At 47.3% G+C, this 21704-nt stretch overlaps 3 non-coding genes and 1 pseudogene across 3 annotated transcripts; 3 read left to right on the top strand and 1 right to left on the bottom strand.

Annotated features, from left to right (window-relative positions):
* Positions 1–3313: 3313 nt before the first annotated feature.
* Positions 3314–3384, bottom strand: TRNAG-CCC (transfer RNA glycine (anticodon CCC)). Its single transcript has one exon. It is a non-coding gene; the product is annotated as a tRNA-Gly (tRNA).
* Positions 3385–16638: 13254 nt separating this feature from the next.
* On the top strand, positions 16639–16709 carry TRNAG-CCC (transfer RNA glycine (anticodon CCC)). Its single transcript has one exon. It is a non-coding gene; the product is annotated as a tRNA-Gly (tRNA).
* A 3914-nt stretch (positions 16710–20623) lies between these two features.
* On the top strand, positions 20624–21313 carry LOC105483165 (uncharacterized; annotated as a pseudogene).
* Positions 21292–21363, top strand: TRNAE-UUC (transfer RNA glutamic acid (anticodon UUC)). The gene has a single exon. It is a non-coding gene; the product is annotated as a tRNA-Glu (tRNA).
* Positions 21364–21704: the final 341 nt, after the last annotated feature.

The following is a 21704-nucleotide window of genomic DNA, read 5'->3' on the forward strand; positions in this document are numbered from 1 at the left end:
AGGGTTTGACTGCGGTTCTCGACCCCCGGCGCCGAACCTCCACCGCGGTGCGCGCGCTCTTCCAGGCTCCTGTTGGTCTCACTCGCCAGGAGTTAGGTCTCGGGTCAGCCTGAGCTCCCGAGACGCCCAGGCCCGGAAGGACACGTAGGGGAAACCGGCTGTTCACTTCGGTCCTTTCCCTTTTCTGACGGGAAAGAGAGGCGGTGTCCTGTCCTGTCCTGTTGGGTAGGCGGAAGAGAGATCACAGGGAGGACAAGAAAAATCCTGTGTGGTTTCAGGATCTAAAGTTACCAGAAAGTCGACCTAACCTCCTCGGGAGGTCCTCCGGGTCCTCCCGTGGCTGGCGAAGGTGAATCGAGTTTCTGTCTCCAGTTTGCCAAGGCGGACAAAGTCGACACAATGGGCCTGTCCACTATCTTCTTTCATATGCACAAAAAGTCAGCTCTTCCTGTTTCTAACTGGCAACATCCCGCCTGATGACTAGCTTAGCAAATTAGAGACCCTCCATGGGATTCCATCTCTGCGTCAGTTCGGCCTTCTATAACAATGTACCGTACACTGGGTGACTAATTCACAACAGAAATTTATTTCTCACAGTTCTGGAGGTTGGTCCGACATCAAGGTGATAACATGGTAGGGTTATGGTGAGGGACTTTTTTTCTGGTTGTAGACTGCCACCTTCTCATTGTATCCTCAGGGGGCAGAAAGAGGGCGAGAGAGCTCCCCGGGGTCCCTTTTATAAGGGCATTAGTCCCATTCAGACTAATGGGATTAAATCCACACTCTGCGCTGAGTGTTGTGTATTTTTCGCATGTTCATCCTCCCAGCAGACAACTGGAGATGTATTGTCCCCAGAAGGTACAATAGAGAATCTTCTGTCACAAGTCAGCAAGCAGCATAGGTGAGTGAGAGCACGTGACCTGATGGAGCCTCAGGCAAGTGTGGGAAGATGTAGATTGTCTAACTGGAGGCTGGGAGTCCCGGGTGCAGAAGGAGAAGCTTGGAGTGCAGCATTTGGTGGTATGTGTGTGGCAGTAGGCAAAAGAAAGAGACAACTAAGACACTTGAAATACCTTGAGAATTCAAATTTAGAAAATTCCAGGGGAAGTATGCATGCAGGCATTCATGAGATCCAGAAAACTGCTGCTGCATAACTGCATGTTGCAAGCAAGCCCTAAATTGCTGATTTTTAAACAGCCTGATGCGTTCACAAAGACAATTTATCAATCGTCTTAAGAGCAGAGGTGCACTAAAACCACTGTGCCCTGCAGCCCAGGATCCCAGTAAGTTCTTTAAGGACCATTTAAGGAAGATTTTTGGAGTTGTCCTTGGTAACCCTCAAGAATGTTTTGATTAGGAGTAGAATTTTAGATGTCATCAATTTAAAAATTAAAACTAAAACTCTGGAACTCATAGAGAAAATTAAGAGAATACATTCACTATCCTGAGTAGAAAGATTTCTTATAGAACATAAGAGGCTTGGCTGGGCGGGGTGGCTCAAGCCTGTAATCCCAGCACTTCGGGAGGCCCAGACGGGCGGCTCATGAGATCAGGAGATAGAGACCATCCTGGCTAACACGGTGAAACCCCGTCTTGAAACCCCGTCTCTACTAAAAAATACAAAAAAAAACCTAACCGGGGGTGGTGGCAGGCGCCTGTAGTCCCAGCTACTCGGGAGGCTGAGGCAGGAGAATGGCGTAAACTCGGGAGGCAGAGCTTGCAGGGAGCTGAGATCCGGCCACTGCACTGCAGCCTGGGCGACAGAGCAAGACTCCGTCTCAAAAAAAAAAAAAAAAACAAGAAACAAAAAAAAAAAACATGAGTCTTTAAAAATAAAAAAATTGGCAACATTTCATCAAATTAAATGCTTTGAGAAGTAAAATTAAAATCCGAAGCCACCCAACCAACTGGACAGACCCCTTCTTGGCCAGGGAGACCCCAGGGAAGTCTTGAATACTGAGTTCCTGGCCAGAATTTGGAAGCTCAGACCCCTGTCCTTATACTCTCTCCCTTTTGTGGTTTAGACACAACTGACCAGCATTATTGTTAAAATAGAGGTCATAAGACTGACAGAACAGACTCCTTACAGTAGTAAGATACCACATTATAAACAAGACCTGAGGCCATGCCAGGCAAGGTTCAGTCATGCACCCCTCAGTTTAAAGAATAAACTATGTTCTAATTGCCACAGGTTTTTTTTGTTCTTCCTTTTTCTTCCTCTACCTAAACAAGCACAGGCCTTCAGATAAGCAATGCTGAAGCACTTGCAGCTCACCCATTACCATAAACTGACTGAGCCCTCCCAACACAAGCCATCACTACAGCTTTGATTGGACAAGACACTGATTTCAGTAACTTTCTCTTGGTAAGAGACCACTGGCTGTGGACTGGTTCTGGACAGTGCACAGAGGCTGTGCTCTTGATTGCCTTTGTGTCCCTGCTTCACCTTTTGAAGCACAGGACCTTATTATAATGTACTTAAATGTTGTCTCCATCCCAAAGTGAACAGGGGTTGCATGTAACAGTCATGTTTACTCAGCATGCATGCATGTTGAGGGAGTCTGGCTCTGTCACCCAGGCTGGAATGCAGTAGCGTGATCTTGGCTCACTGAACCTCCGCCTCCTGGGTTCAAGCGAGTCTCCTGTTTCAACCTCCCAAGTAGCTGGAATAGCAGGTGCATGCCACCACGTTCGGCTAATTTTTGTATTTTTAGTAAAGACGGGGTTACTCCATGTTAGCCAGGCTGGTCTTGAACTCTTGACCTCATGAGATCCATTCGCTTCGGCCTCAAGAAGTGTTGGAATTACAGGCATGAGCCACCGTGCCCCGCCAAATTTCAAGCCAACACCTGTTGACACACGTTACCACACACATAAACGGAATCACTCGAGGAACGCCGATGGGCCCACAAAACACGCGGAGGCGGCAGTGGCTGACGATGTTAGCAAATTCGGGTCAGTGTCTGCCGTACAGCCCTGAGGGTCCACTGTCCACCTCCGCACAAGGACCAGTCTCCACGCAGATTCTTCCAAACACACCTCCCTTTTCTTTGGGCTGCTGACGCCTCTTGGACCTCTGAGGTGACTGCCCCGCCCGCAGCTTCTCTGCTTCCAGGAGCTTCTCCGTAGTGGCTCAGCGGTAAGCCCAAGGTCCAGCAGGCGAATCAGGAACCTGATGGTTCTTTGTGATTGCAGGGATCCGCCTAGGGAATAGATGAAAGTAACAAGTACCAATATGAAAACCGCAGTCACTCAACGTAAACACGTTGTGCTTACCACTTTGCTAAGTGGTTTACTTGAGCCCAACAGCTCTTGCACTGGCCGGGAATTGAACCCGGGTCTCCCGCGTGGGAGGCGAGAATTCTACCACTGAACCACCAGTGCCTCTCCTTAGCTGCGAACTAGAGGATAAAGAAGGAGTATCCACAAAGACTTAGCAACTGTTCCAAGCGGCTTTTTCTAGAGTCGACTAAAAGCTAACAAAGACATCCAAACCAAATGTTTTTATAGGAACTTCTACTACACAAAGTTATAAATATCAAAGTAGTTCATCTGTCAGATCAAACTCTTCACTCTGAACAAGGTCTTTCTACCTGCATTACAAACTCCTACCATCAAACATCAGAAATTCATTCATGTTTCTTTCTTCTAATCCTAAATCTTCAATTGTCAACCTCAAACTGCTGCCTTACAGGTTCTGAGAAGGTAACCTAACTGGTAGTTTAGGGAAGTAAAGTTCAAATCCAGGGAGGAAATAAGAAGCAGAAGCAGAATTAGAAGAAAGACGAAATAAAAGGACAGAATCAAGGTAGAGATAATGAAGAAACAAAGCTTGGTCCACTGAGTTAGTCTTTTGTCGCTGGTTTTTTTGGCAACAGAGTAATGATCGGTCTCATCATCATTATAATACTATTACTTGTCTGCTTGAAGATATATAAAGCATTTGAAGGAAAACTGATATAAAAAGATTAATAATGCTTGCAGTCAATGTTTCATTGTTTGGGAGAATCCAATTTCCTAAGTCAGTACGCTTTGATGTGTAAGGAGTAGACTAGTTTAAGGAAATATTGACGGTACAAATATTAACATATTAGTCTTTTGAGGAAGTTCAAATAGTAGACAGATTTCTTTCCTCAATTTTCCCTGGAGACATTAAACTGAAGAGAAAAATCCAGCATTTTCCCCACGTGTTGGGTCTGGGAGCCACTATGACTTTTTCTTTTTTTTTCTTTTTTTTTCCTTTTTTTTATTGAGACAGAGTCTTGCTCTGTAGCCCAGGCTGGAGTGCAGTGGCCGGATCTCAGCTCACTGCAAGCTCCGCCTCCCGGGTTTACGCCATTCTCCTGCCTCAGCCTCCCGAGTAGCTGGGACTACAGGCGCCCGCCACAGCGCCCGGCTAGTTTTTTGTATTTTTTAGTAGAGACGGGGTTCCACCATGTTAGCCAGGATGGTCTAGATCTCCTGACCTCGTGATCCGCCCGTCTCGGCCTCCCAAAGTGCTGGGATTACAGGCTTGAGCCACCGCGCCCGGCCCACTTTTTCAAAGATAGGAGCTGTGACATGGAACCATCCTTCTCTGGCTGAGATGCCAAGTTAGGTCCAGGCTGAGTCATAAACTTGAGACCAACAAGGAAATCACCCTTCACGTTGACCTTGCCGAGCTTTGGCTGTTCTCTGTTCTTTGCCCAACACCCAAGACACACACCAGCTCTGGCCAACAAACCTTAACATATTATCCGTATCAACCAGAGCTACATTTATTCCCAAATCTCCTTCTAAAATATAAACCTGTACTTTCTACTCTCAACTTCTACATTTACAAAGGCCTCATATGCATCTCAGAGTCACAGATGCTAAAACATCACACCAGTAAGTTCTCCGTCAAAAAACTGGACTCCTGGCCTGGCACACTTGCTCATGCCTGTAATACTAGCACTTTGGGAGGTCAAGGTGGATGGATCATGAGGTCACAGATTGAGAGCATCGTGACTAACACGGAGAAACTTCATCTCTACTAAAACTACAAAAAAAAAAAAAAAAAAAAAAAAAATTTAGCCAAGTGTGGTGGTGGCACCCGCCTGTAGTCCCAGCTACTTGGGAGGCTGAGGCAGGAGAATCGCTTGAACCCAGGAGGTGGAGGTTGCAGTGAGCTGAGATCACACCATCGCACTCCAGCCTGGGCAAAAGAGCAAGACTCCATCCAGCAGCAAACTACTTGACATGTCACAAACTTTTCACAGGTTCACGCCAGTGGATTCCCCAGTGAACCAGCTCTCTTAACTCAGGCTTCCATAACAAAATACCACAGACTGGATGGCTTAAACACGAGGAGTTTCTTTCTCATAGTTTGAGAGGCTGAGAAGTCCATGACCAAACTGCCAGCCGATTCAGTTCCCCAGTGAGGGCTCTCTCCCTGGCTTGCAGACTGCTACCTTCTCCTTCTGTCCTCACGTGGTAGAGAGAGAGAGAGCACTTTCGTCACTCATCTATTTCTTATCATGACACTGATCTCATCATGGAGATCCCATGGTCATGACCTCATCTAAACCTGATTACCTCCCAAAGGCCCTACCTCCAAAATACCTTCACATTGGGGGTTAAGGCTTCAACATATAATTTGAAGGGGACACAAACATCCATTCCATTACACTAGCACCTGCCTTTGCAATCCAGCCTCTGGGCCAGGCTTAGCAGTGGAGTGCCCAAGGCTTCAATTGACAGGATTTTTATGCTGTCAGGCTCTGGCTCCTTGGCCCTGGAAGCTTCTAGAAGCAGTAGGGTGATACATCTTTTAGCAACTATAAAGGTGTAAAACACACGGTGGGTAAGAGTGCCCTATTAAGTATTTTGGTGATGCCCCCATTAGTGTGCTTGGCTCAACCTATTAATAGGAAGTAGTGATTGGCATCCACCTCAGTACCACCCCCTGAAGTCATCCTGTCAGTTTCCATTCCATTCTCCTACCCTTGGCTTGCTCGTTCAATAGTCTTAAGTGATGTACTCCTGGGGCTCTCCTTTTTCCTTCAGAGATATCTTGTGATTTCTTTGATTCTCTCCACCTTTACAGGTTAATAAGTCTAATTTTAAAAAAATGTGTAGATGGATGTTGGGAAGCTGTGGGGAGAACCCTTGGGCTTTTTGCCTGGGTAAAGTGCAGATTCCTGAGGATTCTGGGCCTTGGTCTCCGGCTGCACTAGTGCTGGCCACTTAGCTGTTCTCAGCAGCGTCACCTGGCGCAATGGTGTTGAAGCGCACTGCCAAGAGGCCAGAAGGCAAAGCGAGAGCCGGTGGCTATGGCCTGGAACCCATTTAGGCAAAATTGAGGGCGCGCGGGGACAAAGCAATAGAGAAGGGTGGGCAATACAGGCTCTGTACACCACGTATTAGGAATTGTATTTATTAAATTGTTGATTACCTAAGACTCCGGAGAGTAGTTTGGACACTTAACCGGTTTTCAGAGGATTATTTGGGGAAGAGGTATGCATTCAAATGTACATACATAATTCGTGTGATTTCAGAATATTGACTCTCCGAGTTCCAGATGCAGATTTAGAACCTTTTTTAAAAAATTTTGTTTTTGTCATCTCGCAAATCAGCCAGATCTGCAGCTTATCAGAGTAAAGCGACGTAAAGCGGGACCCTTAGGAAATGTGCTAAGACGTCACCCACTTTCAGTGTCAGCCTGTGAACATTCAGGCGATAGAAGAGAATGAAGAGAACCTTAAGGAATTTCTGGAACCAAAGCTAATTAATATTAAGCAGGCCTCTTGCTGGCAGACCAGTGGAAATTGTAGCCTGGTCAACAGTCTACATTGATGAGGTCGAAAATGCAGCCACAGGTTCAACTACTTTTCTGTTTGTTTCCCAACCTCGATTAAACTCACTAAATTTAGGGACCAAAAAAAAAGAAATAAAACGCCACACATCCACAGTCGGTCTCGAACCAGGGACCCTGCACATGTGAAGCAAACCCGAAAGCCACTACGCTACAGAAACCACATGGCCAACGAAGAAGGCAAATACAATCCTGAAAATCGTCCATCAGCCATTTCTATTACCGTTTCCAAAGTCAGAAATTCACTTGCATTTCGAAATTCCACTGAAAAAATAAGCACCAGCCATCAAGAAGACTATGGCTCCCAATAGGCCCAGGCTTAGCATTCCGCGCCTACCCCCAAAACGAAGACCATGGGGACCTATGCCCGGGCTTCAGGGGATCCCGCATCCTCCCGCGGGGTATCCGCTTCCAGAATTAAGCGCCGTCTGCGGGATCCTCCCGGCTAACACTCTCCGGCTCCCAGAAGCTGCAGGAGCCGTCGGGTTTTCCGCACCCGAGACCCGGGCGCCCCGCGCCGCGCAGCAGTGTGGACGCCGCCCTTCCAGGGATGCGGACCCCTACTCGGGGACTTTTCCCTGGCGCCGGCCGTCTGGGCTCTTGGCTCTTGGCGTCTTTCCAGGAACCCTAGGACCCTCCTTGCCCTCCCTTCCGCAGGCCGAGGGGAGTGAGCTGCGCGCTCTTTCCTCGCGGACCCTTTGGCCTCAGCGCCTGGACGTCTTCCTCCCAAAGGGCATCCTTCACTGCTGCTGTCTCTTAGTCTGCCCAACTCAATTTAAGTCATAGTTGATCACATTTTCCGATTTTAGCTGGTGCCAAAGCAAAGGCTATGTCTCAGGACACTCGGCTGTTTGAAAATATGGGCACATCAACTCAGGCCAAGCCACGCCTTCATGAGGCCGAGTATAAAACCCTGGAAGACCCGGGGATAACCCACTTAGATTTCACGATCGCTCTTCTCTCCCTCGTCGGTCTTCCGATTCTTCTTGAAGGGCAGTTTCATTTTACCCTTTACAAAACTGAAACGTCTTATGTTTGCTTTTTGTAATTTTCCTTTTCAATAGGGTCATGGAGTGCGGATTTTAACCTAAGTGGGCAAAGAGGTAAAGACGGTTTTCACAGAAAGCGTCTGGATGGATTTTCACGTTCACATCTCAGCAGACGGCCAATAGGCAAAAAGAGTCTCCTTTTGCTTGAAGACGTTAAAATCTCTCTCTCTCTCTCCTCCCTCTCTCTCTCGCTCTCTCTCTCTCCCTCCCACCCCCCTTCCTTCCCTGTCTCTATCTCTCAATGCCAAAACTTAGCTACTCTGGAGGCCGAGGCAGGAGAATCGCTTGAACCCGGGAGGCAGAGGTCTCAGTGAGCCGAGATCGCGCCACTGCATTCCGGCCTGGACGACAGAGTGACAAAGTGTCTCAAAAAAAGTTTGGAGAAGAAGGTGCCATTTTCCCTAGTTGCTTTTCTTATTGCAATGGTGACCGCATCGCCTTCACACCTGAAGTCCAAGTGCTTCCACCCTGGGGAATGTACAGACCGCTGGGTCACTGGAGGTCAGGCCGCAGTGCCGGCCTCGTTCTGCTTTTGGCTTTAACTGCAGTCGGGGAGGCGACTGGACCTCACCAGAGACTGCTGGGATGTTACCCTCACCAGCGACTGGAGGGCCGAACTCCCAAAGAGGCCTACTTCATGATAGTCTTAAATCAGGAAATTTCATGAAATCCCACCCCTCTACTGCCCCATTCCCGTATTCTGTCTCCTCCCCTGCCCACTCTGAGAAGATTCGCCGCCTTTCTGTCGAGTCTGGACCCTTTGGAGTCCCACATGGACAAGACAAAAGGGGCATTGCCTTTTCCTTCCTACAGGAGCGGGAAGAGCCGTCACCCTGGAGGAAAGAGACTCACAGCGCGCATCTTCACATTCTTGAGCCCTGCCAGGTTCCAGCAAACCCAACAAAGCATTCTCTGAAGCTTCTCTTGGATATATACCCAGAAACGGGGTTGCTGGATCACAGGGTAGATTCTATTTTTAGTTTTTTGAGGAAACTCCATACTGTTTTCCACATCAGCTGTGCTAATTTACATACCTATTCACAATGTGTGTGTTTCCTTTTCTCTGCATTATTTCTAACACATCATTCACCTTTTTGATAAATGCCACTCTAACAGGTGTGAGAAGATATTCATTATGGTTTTAATTTGCATTTCCCTAATGATTAGTGATGCTGAGCATTTGAGAAAAGCGACTTGTTAATGGCTTAATGTTGAGAACTGACCTAACATTGTGACAGACAGGAAGCAATAGGGTAAAAACAAAACAATGTCATTCAAACAGGATATCAGATTTGCACATAGGCCTTTGTGGGGCAAATGGGAACCCAGCGCACAAAAAGTTGACTTATGTGGAAGCAATATCACAAATGAGTTAGGAAATGTGAAAAAAATAACCAATAAGAAAGATATAATTGAAAATAGACCGAATGGATTCACACTATCACTGCAAATCCTGGAAGGCCTGGGGTTTCGTTTGGGGGAAAGAAATATTTGCTTTCATACATGATCAAAACTAATGAAAAAGCTAGATCCTGAGTTCCTTTTCAGGCATTTACATTTAAAACTTAAAGTTAGCCAAACAAAGTCCACTTTGAGATGGAAATATGAAAACCCAAATTACCCTGGGGAAAAATCAGATCCCTAGGCAGTGTTTGATTTTCTCACTTTAAAGTGGGAAATTAGATCAGATGTGCCTTAAGGTTTTTCTGGTGCTAACATTCATGGTTCATAATTTTTTCTTTTTAAAGAAAATAGGTATATTCAAACCAATAAAACATGATAACATATATCCAGAAGGCACTTTAATAATGGGTAAACTTCATTAAAGTTAGACATTATTTTTAAGCAGAAGGAATCCTTAAGGCCTAGAAAAGAATAATGCTGTGCCCACACTCAAGACTAATGGCAAAGTGGGTTTTAGTTCAGTTACTTGGAGTTTATATGGAATGACAACATCACATAGTTTATATGAGGGGTGGGATCATAAGCTTTCAGAAGTGGTTTTATTGGGTTCCCCCTTTTTTTTTTTGAGACGGAGTCTCACTCTGTCGCCCAGGCTGGAGTGCAGTGGCCGGATCTCAGCTCACTGCAAGCTCCGCCTCACGGGTTCACACCATTCTCCTGCCTCAGCCTCCTGAGTAGCTGGGACTAGAGGCGCCCGCCACCCCACCCAGCTAGTTTTTTGTATTTTTTTCGTAGAGACGGGGTTAGCCAGGATGGTCTCCATCTCCTGATCTCGTGATCCGCCTGTCTCGGCCTCCCAAAGTGCTGGGATTACAGGCTTGAGCCACCGCGCCCGGCCGGGTTCCCCTTTCTTTATCTTGTCACAAATGCTGGGGGCACATATGGAGGTGGCCACCAACCTGATTAAGTCTGCCAGCAGAGTCTTAGAGACAGACATTCCCAAGAGCCTGCCAAATCTCAGGCTCACAAAGCCCAAGTACGGTTGGGTGCCTGGGAATTGAGTGGCTCTGTCTAAGGATCTTTCTTCTTTGACCTGGGTGCACATGTCTTCATAACCTCGACTGCTATGCTACTGAACACCACTGCACATGTACACTGTGAATCAACCCTACCACAAACCTGTGACCTAGGTTTGAACATACTTTGTCTTAGCAAAAGTCAGTGGCTTTGCGCCAAGCCTGGCAGCTCTGTCAATCGTTGATCCATGTAAGCTGTTCCGGGCCCTGCTCTGTTCAATGTATGGGTGACCTGAATGGAGATATAAAGCATATAATTCTTTTATATTATATTATATTTTAACATATCATATTAATTCTAGAAATCATCCCCAATCAGGGGGCCACTACATGATTTGTGGAAATGCACATCAAATATTTGGATGACTTGGATAATTGGGGAATCATTCAGTATAGCCAGAATGAATTTAGAAGTGACAATTACAAGTCACAATATTTATAGAGATAAAAGAAAACAACATGACTCAGCAACAGCTGTGGGGGAGGGGTGGAAAATTCAGAGGTCAAACTTGACCCGAAGTTAAGTAAAAGCTCCAAATGCTGCCACTGAGAAGAAAAAGAAGCCAATGTGACATTGGGACGTATTAAGATTAATATTGGACAGACAGGCAGGAACTCCTTGTACTAAAGTACTTAGTCATATGCTAAGTAGATTATCATACTCAGATTTTGATTTCTACACTTTTAAGAGCATGGGAAAAGACCAAAGATGAGCCCAAAATGAACAATAACAAAGTCTAAAACTTAACAAATTCCCATTTGAGGAAAAGGCATAAGATGTGCTTTAATGAAAACATTGATGTATAACTTCAGGAGTGTCCTCAAGAAATAGAGAGGTGCTGGGCAATGGTTCCTGCCTCTGTTTCTTCCACATGCTGAGATTTGTAGAGAGAGTTTGTCTGGCAGCATCGGCACAAGGATAATAACCAAAAAGTGAGGTTGGCTGCTTGGCAGGGTGGCTTCACCTCCACCTCCCAGTAGCTGCAGAGTGTGATTCTTCTGCTGCCAATAAGATAGTTGGTGTTGTCTTCCCTGTAGGTCCACCTTATTCTAATTTTGTGACTGTGTCTGCTGACTGTTTCACCAGTGCCCTGAGTCCTCCCTCTCAGCTGTCCTTGAGGGAGTCAGAGTTACAGGCAGGGCCTTAGGCTTTTCTCCCTGATATCTTAAGCCATCATCTCCCGCCATCCAGGACTCAAGTGTTGCAGAGCTGATGAAGCTTCCTGACTTGTGAGAAAACTTGCAGGACTCTGTCTCCTCAGGAAGAGAACAATCACCGCATTCACACCCTCCAGTCCTGTTTCAACCTCGTTTGTTTGCATTTGTTTTTAATTTCTTATGTGCTTCTCTCCCTCACCATCTCTGGATTCTCCTCTTCTCTATGGGGAAATTCCTCCTGCTCATTTGGTGTGTCCTTCCCACCCAAATCAGTCCCTAGGGCCCTTGTTGCGTGACTAAGGAGGTTCTGGTTAGGGGGTTCATTTTAGATCTGCTTTTTTTGTTTTTGTTCTCATCGAAAACTGCCGTTGCAATCTCATGTTTCTCTTGGGTCCTCTTTAATGGCCTAACTTCTTCAAACCATGATTTTCTTTTAGCTCGTCAAGGTAGCTTTGGAGAAAAGTCTGGCAACTGTGGAGACCCAGAACCCATCTTTTTCCCCTCCTTCCCCGATGGGAGGGGACCATGACAGGTGTCTTCAGGAGGAAATGCTCCCCCTGAGGGCTGAGATCCACCAGCACTTAGAAGAGAAGAGGAAAGCTGAGGAGGAATTGAAGGAGCTAAAGGCTCAAACTGAGGAAGCAGGATTCTCCTCAGTGTCCCACATCAGGTGGGACATTCTTCCCAGAGGAGAGGAGCTTGCAGGTCATGAGGCACCACAGCCAAGGGTGTCGCCTTGCTGCAGCCAAGGCAATCATGCTGCCAAGGGGCTACTTGGTGCATATCCCAGGCTCCATGCATTAATATTTCTACAAATTCTTTAGGTAAAAGTAAATAATATTGACTAATGGTAATCACTTTCTGTTATTCAAATAATTCTGGTCTTAATTCAGTATAACAATGCCCACTATTATTGTGCATTTGCCAGTCATACATACGACAGTCATGGTGGAAACCTCCTTGTTACATGACCAGTGTTGCTCTTTTTAATCGACTGAAACATATAAGGAATCCCTGCTACCTAATATGTTTCACTGCTGTATACAGAACCAGAACAGTCCACGAAGGAGGAGGATTTCTTCTTCTTCTTTTTTTTTCTTTTGAGACAGAGTCTCTCTCTGTCACCCAGCCTGGAGTGCAGTGGCACGATCTCGGCTCACTGCAAGCTCTGCCTCTTGGGTTCACGTCATTCTCCTGCCTCAGCCTCCCCAGTAGCTGGGACTACAGGCGCCCACCACCATGCCTGGCTAATTTTTTTTTTTTTTGATAATGTTTAGTAGAGACAGGGTTTCTGTTGGGAGCCATAGTCTTTTTTTTTTTTTTAATAATTTTTTTTAAAAAATAATGTTTAGTAGAGACGGGGTTCCTGTTGGGAGCCATAGTCTTCTTGATGGCTGGTGCTTATTTTTTCAGTGGAATTTTGAAATGCAAGTGAATTTCTGACTTTGGAAACGGTAATAGAAATGGCTGATGGACGATTTTCAGGATTGTATTCTGCCTTTTCTGGTGTATATGTGGTTTCTGTAGTGTAGTGGTTGTCGGGTTTGCCTCACATGTGAAATGTCCCTAGTTCGAGACTGGGCTCAAACTCGGGGCCTTTTTTCTTTTTTGGTCCATAAATTTAGTGAGTTTAATTGAGGTTGGGAAACAAACAGAAAAGTAGTTGAACCTGTGGCTATATTTAAGACCTCATCAATCTAGACTGTTGACCAGGCTACAATTTCCACTGGTCTGCCAGCAAGAGGCCTGCTTAATATTAATTAGCTTTGGTTCCAGAAATTCCTTAAGGTTCTCTTCATTCTCTTCTATCGCTTGAATGTTCATAGGCTGACAATGAAAGTGGGTGACGTCTTAGCGCATTTCCTAAGGGTCCCGCTTTACGTCGCTTTACTCTGATAAGCTGCAGATCTGGCTGATTTGCGAGAAAACAAAAACAAATATTTTTAAAAAGGTTCTAAATCTGCATCTGGAACTCGGAGAGTCAATATTCTGAAATCACACGAATTATGTATGTACATTTGAATGCATACCTCTTCCCCAAATAATCCTCTGAAAACCGGTTAAGTGTCCAAACTACTCTCCGGAGTCTTAGGTAATCAACAATTTAATAAATACAATTCCTAATACGTGGTGTACAGAGCCTGTATTGCCCACCCTTCTCTATTGCTTTGTCCCCGCGCGCCCTCAATTTTGCCTAAATGGGTTCCAGGCCATAGCCACCGGCTCTCGCTTTGCCTTCTGGCCTCTTGGCAGTGCGCTTCAACACCATTGCGCCAGGTGACGCTGCTGAGAACAGCTAAGTGGCCAGCACTAGTGCAGCCGGAGACCAAGGCCCAGAATCCTCAGGAATCTGCACTTTACCCAGGCAAAAAGCCCAAGGGTTCTCCCCACAGCTTCCCAACATCCATCTACACATTTTTTTAAAATTAGACTTATTAACCTGTAAAGGTGGAGAGAATCAAAGAAATCACAAGATATCTCTGAAGGAAAAAGGAGAGCCCCAGGAGTACATCACTTAAGACTATTGAACGAGCAAGCCAAGGGTAGGAGAATGGAATGGAAACTGACAGGATGACTTCAGGGGGTGGTACTGAGGTGGATGCCAATCACTACTTCCTATTAATAGGTTGAGCCAAGCACACTAATGGGGGCATCACCAAAATACTTAATAGGGCACTCTTACCCACCGTGTGTTTTACACCTTTATAGTTGCTAAAAGATGTATCACCCTACTGCTTCTAGAAGCTTCCAGGGCCAAGGAGCCAGAGCCTGACAGCATAAAAATCCTGTCAATTGAAGCCTTGGGCACTCCACTGCTAAGCCTGGCCCAGAGGCTGGATTGCAAAGGCAGGTGCTAGTGTAATGGAATGGATGTTTGTGTCCCCTTCAAATTATATGTTGAAGCCTTAACCCCCAATGTGAAGGTATTTTGGAGGTAGGGCCTTTGGGAGGTAATCAGGTTTAGATGAGGTCATGACCATGGGATCTCCATGATGAGATCAGTGTCATGATAAGAAATAGATGAGTGACGAAAGTGCTCTCTCTCTCTCTACCACGTGAGGACAGAAGGAGAAGGTAGCAGTCTGCAAGCCAGGGAGAGAGCCCTCACTGGGGAACTGAATCGGCTGGCAGTTTGGTCATGGACTTCTCAGCCTCTCAAACTATGAGAAAGAAACTCCTCGTGTTTAAGCCATCCAGTCTGTGGTATTTTGTTATGGAAGCCTGAGTTAAGAGAGCTGGTTCACTGGGGAATCCACTGGCGTGAACCTGTGAAAAGTTTGTGACATGTCAAGTAGTTTGCTGCTGGATGGAGTCTTGCTCTTTTGCCCAGGCTGGAGTGCGATGGTGTGATCTCAGCTCACTGCAACCTCCACCTCCTGGGTTCAAGCGATTCTCCTGCCTCAGCCTCCCAAGTAGCTGGGACTACAGGCGGGTGCCACCACCACACTTGGCTAAATTTTTTTTTTTTTTTTTGCAGTTTTAGTAGAGGTGAAGTTTCTCCGTGTTAGTCACGATGGTCTCAATCTGTGACCTCATGATCCATCCACCTTGACCTCCCAAAGTGCTAGTATTACAGGCATGAGCAAGTGTGCCAGGCCAGGAGTCCAGTTTTTTGACAGAGAACTTACTGGTGTGATGTTTTAGCATCTGTGACTCTGAGATGCATATGAGGCCTTTGTAAATGTAGAAGTTGAGAGTAGAAAGTACAGGTTTATATTTTAGAAGGAGATTTGGGAATAAATGTAGCTCTGGTTGATACAGATAATATGTTAAGGTTTGTTGGCCAGAGCTGGTGTGTGTCTTGGGTGTTGGGCAAAGAACAGAGAACAGCCAAAGCTCGGCAAGGTCAACGTGAAGGGTGATTTCCTTGTTGGTCTCAAGTTTATGACTCAGCCTGGACCTAACTTGGCATCTCAGCCAGAGAAGGATGATTCCATGTCACAGCTCCTACCTTTGAAAAAGTGGGCCGGGCGCGGTGGCTCAAGCCTGTAATCCTGGCACTTTGGGAGGCCGAGACGGGCGGATCACGAGGTCAGGAGATCTAGACCATCCTGGCTAACATGGTGGAACCCCGTCTCTACTAAAAAATACAAAAAACTAGCCGGGCGCGGTGGCGGGCGCCTGTAGTCCCAGCTACTCGGGAGGCTGAGGCAGGAGAATGGCGTAAACCCGGGAGGCGGAGCTTGCAGTGAGCTGAGATCCGGCCACTGCACTCCAGCCTGGGCTACAGAGCAAGACTCTGTCTCAAAAAAAAAAAAAGAAAAAAAAAAGAAAAAAAAAGAAAAAGTCATAGTGGCTCCCAGACCCAACACGTGGGGAAAATGCTGGATTTTTCTCTTCAGTTTAATGTCTCCAGGGAAAATTGAGGAAAGAAATCTGTCTACTATTTGAACTTTATCAAAAGACTAATATGTTAATATTCTGACGGTCAATATTTCCTTAAACTAGTCTACTCCTTACACATCAAAGCGTACTGACTTAGGAAATTGGATTCTCCCAAACAATGAAACATTGACTGCAAGCATTATTAATCTTTTTATATCAGTTTTCCTTCAAATGCTTTATATATCTTCAAGCAGACAAGTAATAGTATTATAATGATGATGAGACCGATCATTACTCTGTTGCCAAAAAAACCAGCGACAAAAGACTAACTCAGTGGACCAAGCTTTGTTTCTTCATTATCTCTACCTTGATTCTGTCCTTTTATTTTGTCTTTCTTCTAATTCTGCTTCTGCTTCTTATTTCCTCCCTGGATTTGAACTTTACTTCCCTAAACTACCAGTTAGGTTACCTTCTCAGAACCTGTAAGGCAGCAGTTTGAGGTTGACAATTGAAGATTTAGGATTAGAAGAAAGAAACATGAATGAATTTCTGATGTTTGATGGTAGGAGTTTGTAATGCAGGTAGAAAGACCTTGTTCAGAGTGAAGAGTTTGATCTGACAGATGAACTACTTTGATATTTATAACTTTGTGTAGTAGAAGTTCCTATAAAAACATTTGGTTTGGATGTCTTTGTTAGCTTTTAGTCGACTCTAGAAAAAGCCGCTTGGAACAGTTGCTAAGTCTTTGTGGATACTCCTTCCTTATCCTCTAGTTCGCAGCTAAGGAGAGGCACTGGTGGTTCAGTGGTAGAATTCTCGCCTCCCACGCGGGAGACCCGGGTTCAATTCCCGGCCAGTGCAAGAGTTGTTGGGCTCAAGTAAACCACTTAGCAAAGTGGTAAGCACAACGTGTTTACGTTGAGTGACTGCGGTTTTTATATTGGTACTTGTTACTTTCATCTATTCCCTAGGCGGATCCCTGCAATCACAAAGAACCATCAGGTTCCTGATTCGCCTGCTGGACCTTGGGCTTACCGCTGAGCCACTACGGAGAAGCTCCTGGAAGCAGAGAAGCTGCGGGCGGGGCAGTCACCTCAGAGGTCCAAGAGGCGTCAGCAGCCCAAAGAAAAGGGAGGTGTGTTTGGAAGAATCTGCGTGGAGACTGGTCCTTGTGCGGAGGTGGACAGTGGACCCTCAGGGCTGTACGCCAGACACTGACCCGAATTTGCTAACATCGTCAGCCACTGCCGCCTCCGCGTGTTTTGTGGGCCCATCGGCGTTCCTCGAGTGATTCCGTTTATGTGTGTGGTAACGTGTGTCAACAGGTGTTGGCTTGAAATTTGGCGGGGCACCGTGGCTCATGCCTGTAATTCCAACACTTCTTGAGGCCGAAGCGAATGGATCTCATGAGGTCAAGAGTTCAAGACCAGCCTGGCTAACATGGAGTAATCCCGTCTTTACTAAAAATACAAAAATTAGCCGAACGTGGTGGCATGCACCTGCTATTCCAGCTACTTGGGAGGTTGAAACAGGAGACTCGCTTGAACCCAGGAGGCGGAGGTTCAGTGAGCCAAGATCACGCTACTGCATTCCAGCCTGGGTGACAGAGCCAGACTCCCTCAACATGCATGCATGCTGAGTAAACATGACTGTTACATGCAACCCCTGTTCACTTTGGGGTGGAGACAACATTTAAGTACATTATAATAAGGTCCTGTGCTTCAAAAGGTGAAGCAGGGACACAAAGGCAATCAAGAGCACAGCCTCTGTGCACTGTCCAGAACCAGTCCACAGCCAGTGGTCTCTTACCAAGAGAAAGTTACTGAAATCAGTGTCTTGTCCAATCAAAGCTGTAGTGATGGCTTGTGTTGGGAGGGCTCAGTCAGTTTATGGTAATGGGTGAGCTGCAAGTGCTTCAGCATTGCTTATCTGAAGGCCTGTGCTTGTTTAGGTAGAGGAAGAAAAAGGAAGAACAAAAAAAACCTGTGGCAATTAGAACATAGTTTATTCTTTAAACTGAGGGGTGCATGACTGAACCTTGCCTGGCATGGCCTCAGGTCTTGTTTATAATGTGGTATCTTACTACTGTAAGGAGTCTGTTCTGTCAGTCTTATGACCTCTATTTTAACAATAATGCTGGTCAGTTGTGTCTAAACCACAAAAGGGAGAGAGTATAAGGACAGGGGTCTGAGCTTCCAAATTCTGGCCAGGAACTCAGTATTCAAGACTTCCCTGGGGTCTCCCTGGCCAAGAAGGGGTCTGTCCAGTTGGTTGGGTGGCTTCGGATTTTAATTTTACTTCTCAAAGCATTTAATTTGATGAAATGTTGCCAATTTTTTTATTTTTAAAGACTCATGGTTTTTTTTTTTTTTTTTTTTTTTTTTTGAAACGGAGTCTTGCTCTGTCGCCCAGGCTGCAGTGCAGTGGCCGGATCTCAGCTCCCTGCAAGCTCTGCCTCCCGAGTTTACGCCATTCTCCTGCCTCAGCCTCCCGAGTAGCTGGGACTACAGGCGCCTGCCACCACCCCCGGTTAGGTTTTTTTTTTGTATTTTTTAGTAGAGACGGGGTTTCAAGACGGGGTTTCACCGTGTTAGCCAGGATGGTCTCTATCTCCTGATCTCATGAGCCGCCCGTCTGGGCCTCCCGAAGTGCTGGGATTACAGGCTTGAGCCACCCCGCCCAGCCAAGCCTCTTACGTTCTATAAGAAATCTTTCTACTCAGGATAGTGAATGTATTCTCTTAATTTTCTCTATGAGTTCCAGAGTTTTAGTTTTAATTTTTAAATTGATGACATCTAAAATTCTACTCCTAATCAAAACATTCTTGAGGGTTACCAAGGACAACTCCAAAAATCTTCCTTAAATGGTCCTTAAAGAACTTACTGGGATCCTGGGCTGCAGGGCACAGTGGTTTTAGTGCACCTCTGCTCTTAAGACGATTGATAAATTGTCTTTGTGAACGCATCAGGCTGTTTAAAAATCAGCAATTTAGAGCTTGCTTGCAACATGCAGTTATGCAGCAGCGGTTTTCTGGATCTCATGAATGCCTGCATGCATACTTCCCCGGGAATTTTCTAAATTTGAATTCTCAAGGTATTTCAAGTGTCTTAGTTGTCTCTTTCTTTTGCCTACTGCCACACACATACCACCAAATCCTGCACTCCAAGCTTCTCCTTCTGCACCCGGGACTCCCAGCCTCCAGTTAGACAATCTACATCTTCCCACACGTGCCTGAGGCTCCATCAGGTCACATGCTCTCACTCACCTATGCTGCTTGCTGACTTGTGACAGAAGATTCTCTATTGTACCTTCTGGGGACAATACATCTCCAGTTGTCTGCTGGGAGGATGAACATGCGAAAAATACACAACACTCAGCGCAGAGTGTGGATTTAATCCCATTAGTCTGAATGGGACTAATGCCCTTATAAAAGGGACCCCGGGGAGCTCTCTCGCCCTCTTTCTGCCCCCTGAGGATACAATGAGAAGGTGGCAGTCTACAACCAGAAAAAAAGTCCCTCACCATAACCCTACCATGTTATCACCTTGATGTCGGACCAACCTCCAGAACTGTGAGAAATAAATTTCTGTTGTGAATTAGTCACCCAGTGTACGGTACATTGTTATAGAAGGCTGAACTGACACAGAGATGGAATCCCATGGAGGGTCTCTAATTTGCTAAGCTAGTCATCAGGCAGGATGTTGCCAGTTAGAAACAGGAAGAGCTGACTTTTTGTGCATATGAAAGAAGATAGTGGACAGGCCCATTGTGTCGACTTTGTCCGCCTTGGCAAACTGGAGACAGAAACTCGATTCACCTTCGCCAGCCACGGGAGGACCTGGAGGACCTCCCGAGGAGGTTAGGTCGACTTTCTGGTAACTTTAGATCCTGAAACCACACAGGATTTTTCTTGTCCTCCCTGTGATCTCTCTTCCGCCTACCCAACAGGACAGGACAGGACAGGACACCGCCTCTCTTTCCCATCAGAAAAGGGAAAGGACCGAAGTGAACAGCCGGTTTCCCCTACGTGTCCTTCCGGGCCTGGGCGTCTCGGGAGCTCAGGCTGACCCGAGACCTAACTCCTGGCGAGTGGGACCAACAGGAGCCTGGAAGAGCGCGCGCACCGCGGTGGAGGTTCGGCGCCGGGGGTCGAGAACCGCAGTCAAACCCTGTTCTTCCCCACGCACCGCGCACCTGCCCCCGGGGATGCCGAAGGAAGTGGCCCATAAGACTTCTCTACAACCGAAAGAGGCCTGAAGCTCCAGGACGGGCGAGAGGAGCCTCGTTGAGCGAACCCAGCCCTCTGCCTGGCTGGCCCTGGTCAACAGGCTCGGAAGTGGCGGATTTGGAGGACAGAAGGGAAGAAAAGACCTAAAGGTTTCGAATCTCATGATTTGGAGATGTTAAAAGCCTCCGATCCTAAGGTCTGACTGTGCCGGGGAGCGAGGGTGTCTCGAGCTGGATGGAGCCCTGAGCCTTCATCTGGAGAGTCCTCTGCACAAGTTCAGAGAGCACGGCAACCCGCAGCAATGGTTCTCAAGAGGAGGCAACTTCGCCCTTACACGCCTCTCCCATCCTCGCTGGGACACTAGGCCAAGACTGGGGGAAGCGGGGAGGGACAATGTTAACCCCCGGCTTGTATCTAGTCAGCCGAGGGACGGATGCTGCTAAACACCTTACAATCCACCGCGGGAGGGCCCCTCCCCCGCCCCGAAGTAGCCATTCGGCAGAGGAGGAGAAACTCGCGTGTAGATCAATGCCCACGCACTTGGTCGATGGGAACTCACGAATGGGTGACCGATTGGATCTCGGATCTGAGGATAAAACTCCAGCGTCAGAGGCAACTCTGGAAGTTTTGTCCGGAGCAAACGCAACGGTGGCGTTGCCTTCGCCGAAGACGGGAAAATGGCAGGTGTCACAGGTTGCAGGGGAAGGTCGGAGACCAGCTGAGGGCCCCGGAGCCTTCCTGGAAAGACTTTCCCATCCAGCCCGTCTCGGTTTCCGCATCCGTCTGATTCCTTATGATGTTGAGGGTGCCAGGTTCTGGGTCCTTTATGATGCAGAGGGTGCCCCCGTCTCACCCCCGGCACCTCCCGGCTCCCGCCGCCTCCTGGCAATCTGGTGCGCGGCTCCGGACCTGGCGACCCGCGACCGTCTGGTCATTTACTGCCTCCTCGCAAAGGCGCATCTCTAGTTCAGTGGTGAGCTGCGGCCAGGTCGCTGCAACTCGCTGCAGGACTTGGGACTCCTGGCTTTGATGTCCGTCTCGGAGCCCTCGGTGTGTCGCCTGCAGGCTCTCTGTTTTGAAGAAAGCAGGGAGGGAAGAGCCTTGTGAGACGACTCCAGGAGTAAAGAGCGACCCTCACAAGGCCCAAGTCCTCCCAGAGCACAGGGAAAGTGTGGCTTCAGAGCAAAGATGGGAGAGCAAGAAGCCTCCCACGTGTCCCTGGTGGTCTAGTGGCTAGGATTCGGCGCTTTCACCGCCGCGGCCCGGGTTCGATTCCCGGTCAGGGAATTGTTTTGCACTGGCCGCCCTCCCGCAGGAATCTTCCTTTACTAGGCGGTCAGCTCCAAGGGCTGGATGCAGAGCCCTCTCCGCAGCGAAGGGCAAACCCAGGCGAAGAAGCGCAAGTCCTGGTAGACCACCTCTCATGGCACACCGCTCATATTTATCTCCGTGTCCGTCATCCGCAGAAGCGGCTTTAGAAAGCGACTGAGCGTCTCGCTCAAGTGTACACAGCCGTTCAGAGATGCCAGCCCCCATGGAGCTGCACCCAATAAGCCCTCTTTCTTTGCCGTAGCCGCTCTGGAGGCGCCTAACGGGCTGGGCTGCGAATAACTAAGAGAGAGGCCAAG

The sequence above is a fragment of the Macaca nemestrina genome, chromosome 1 (assembly GCF_043159975.1).
Source record: "Macaca nemestrina isolate mMacNem1 chromosome 1, mMacNem.hap1, whole genome shotgun sequence".
NCBI lineage: Eukaryota > Metazoa > Chordata > Mammalia > Primates > Cercopithecidae > Macaca > Macaca nemestrina.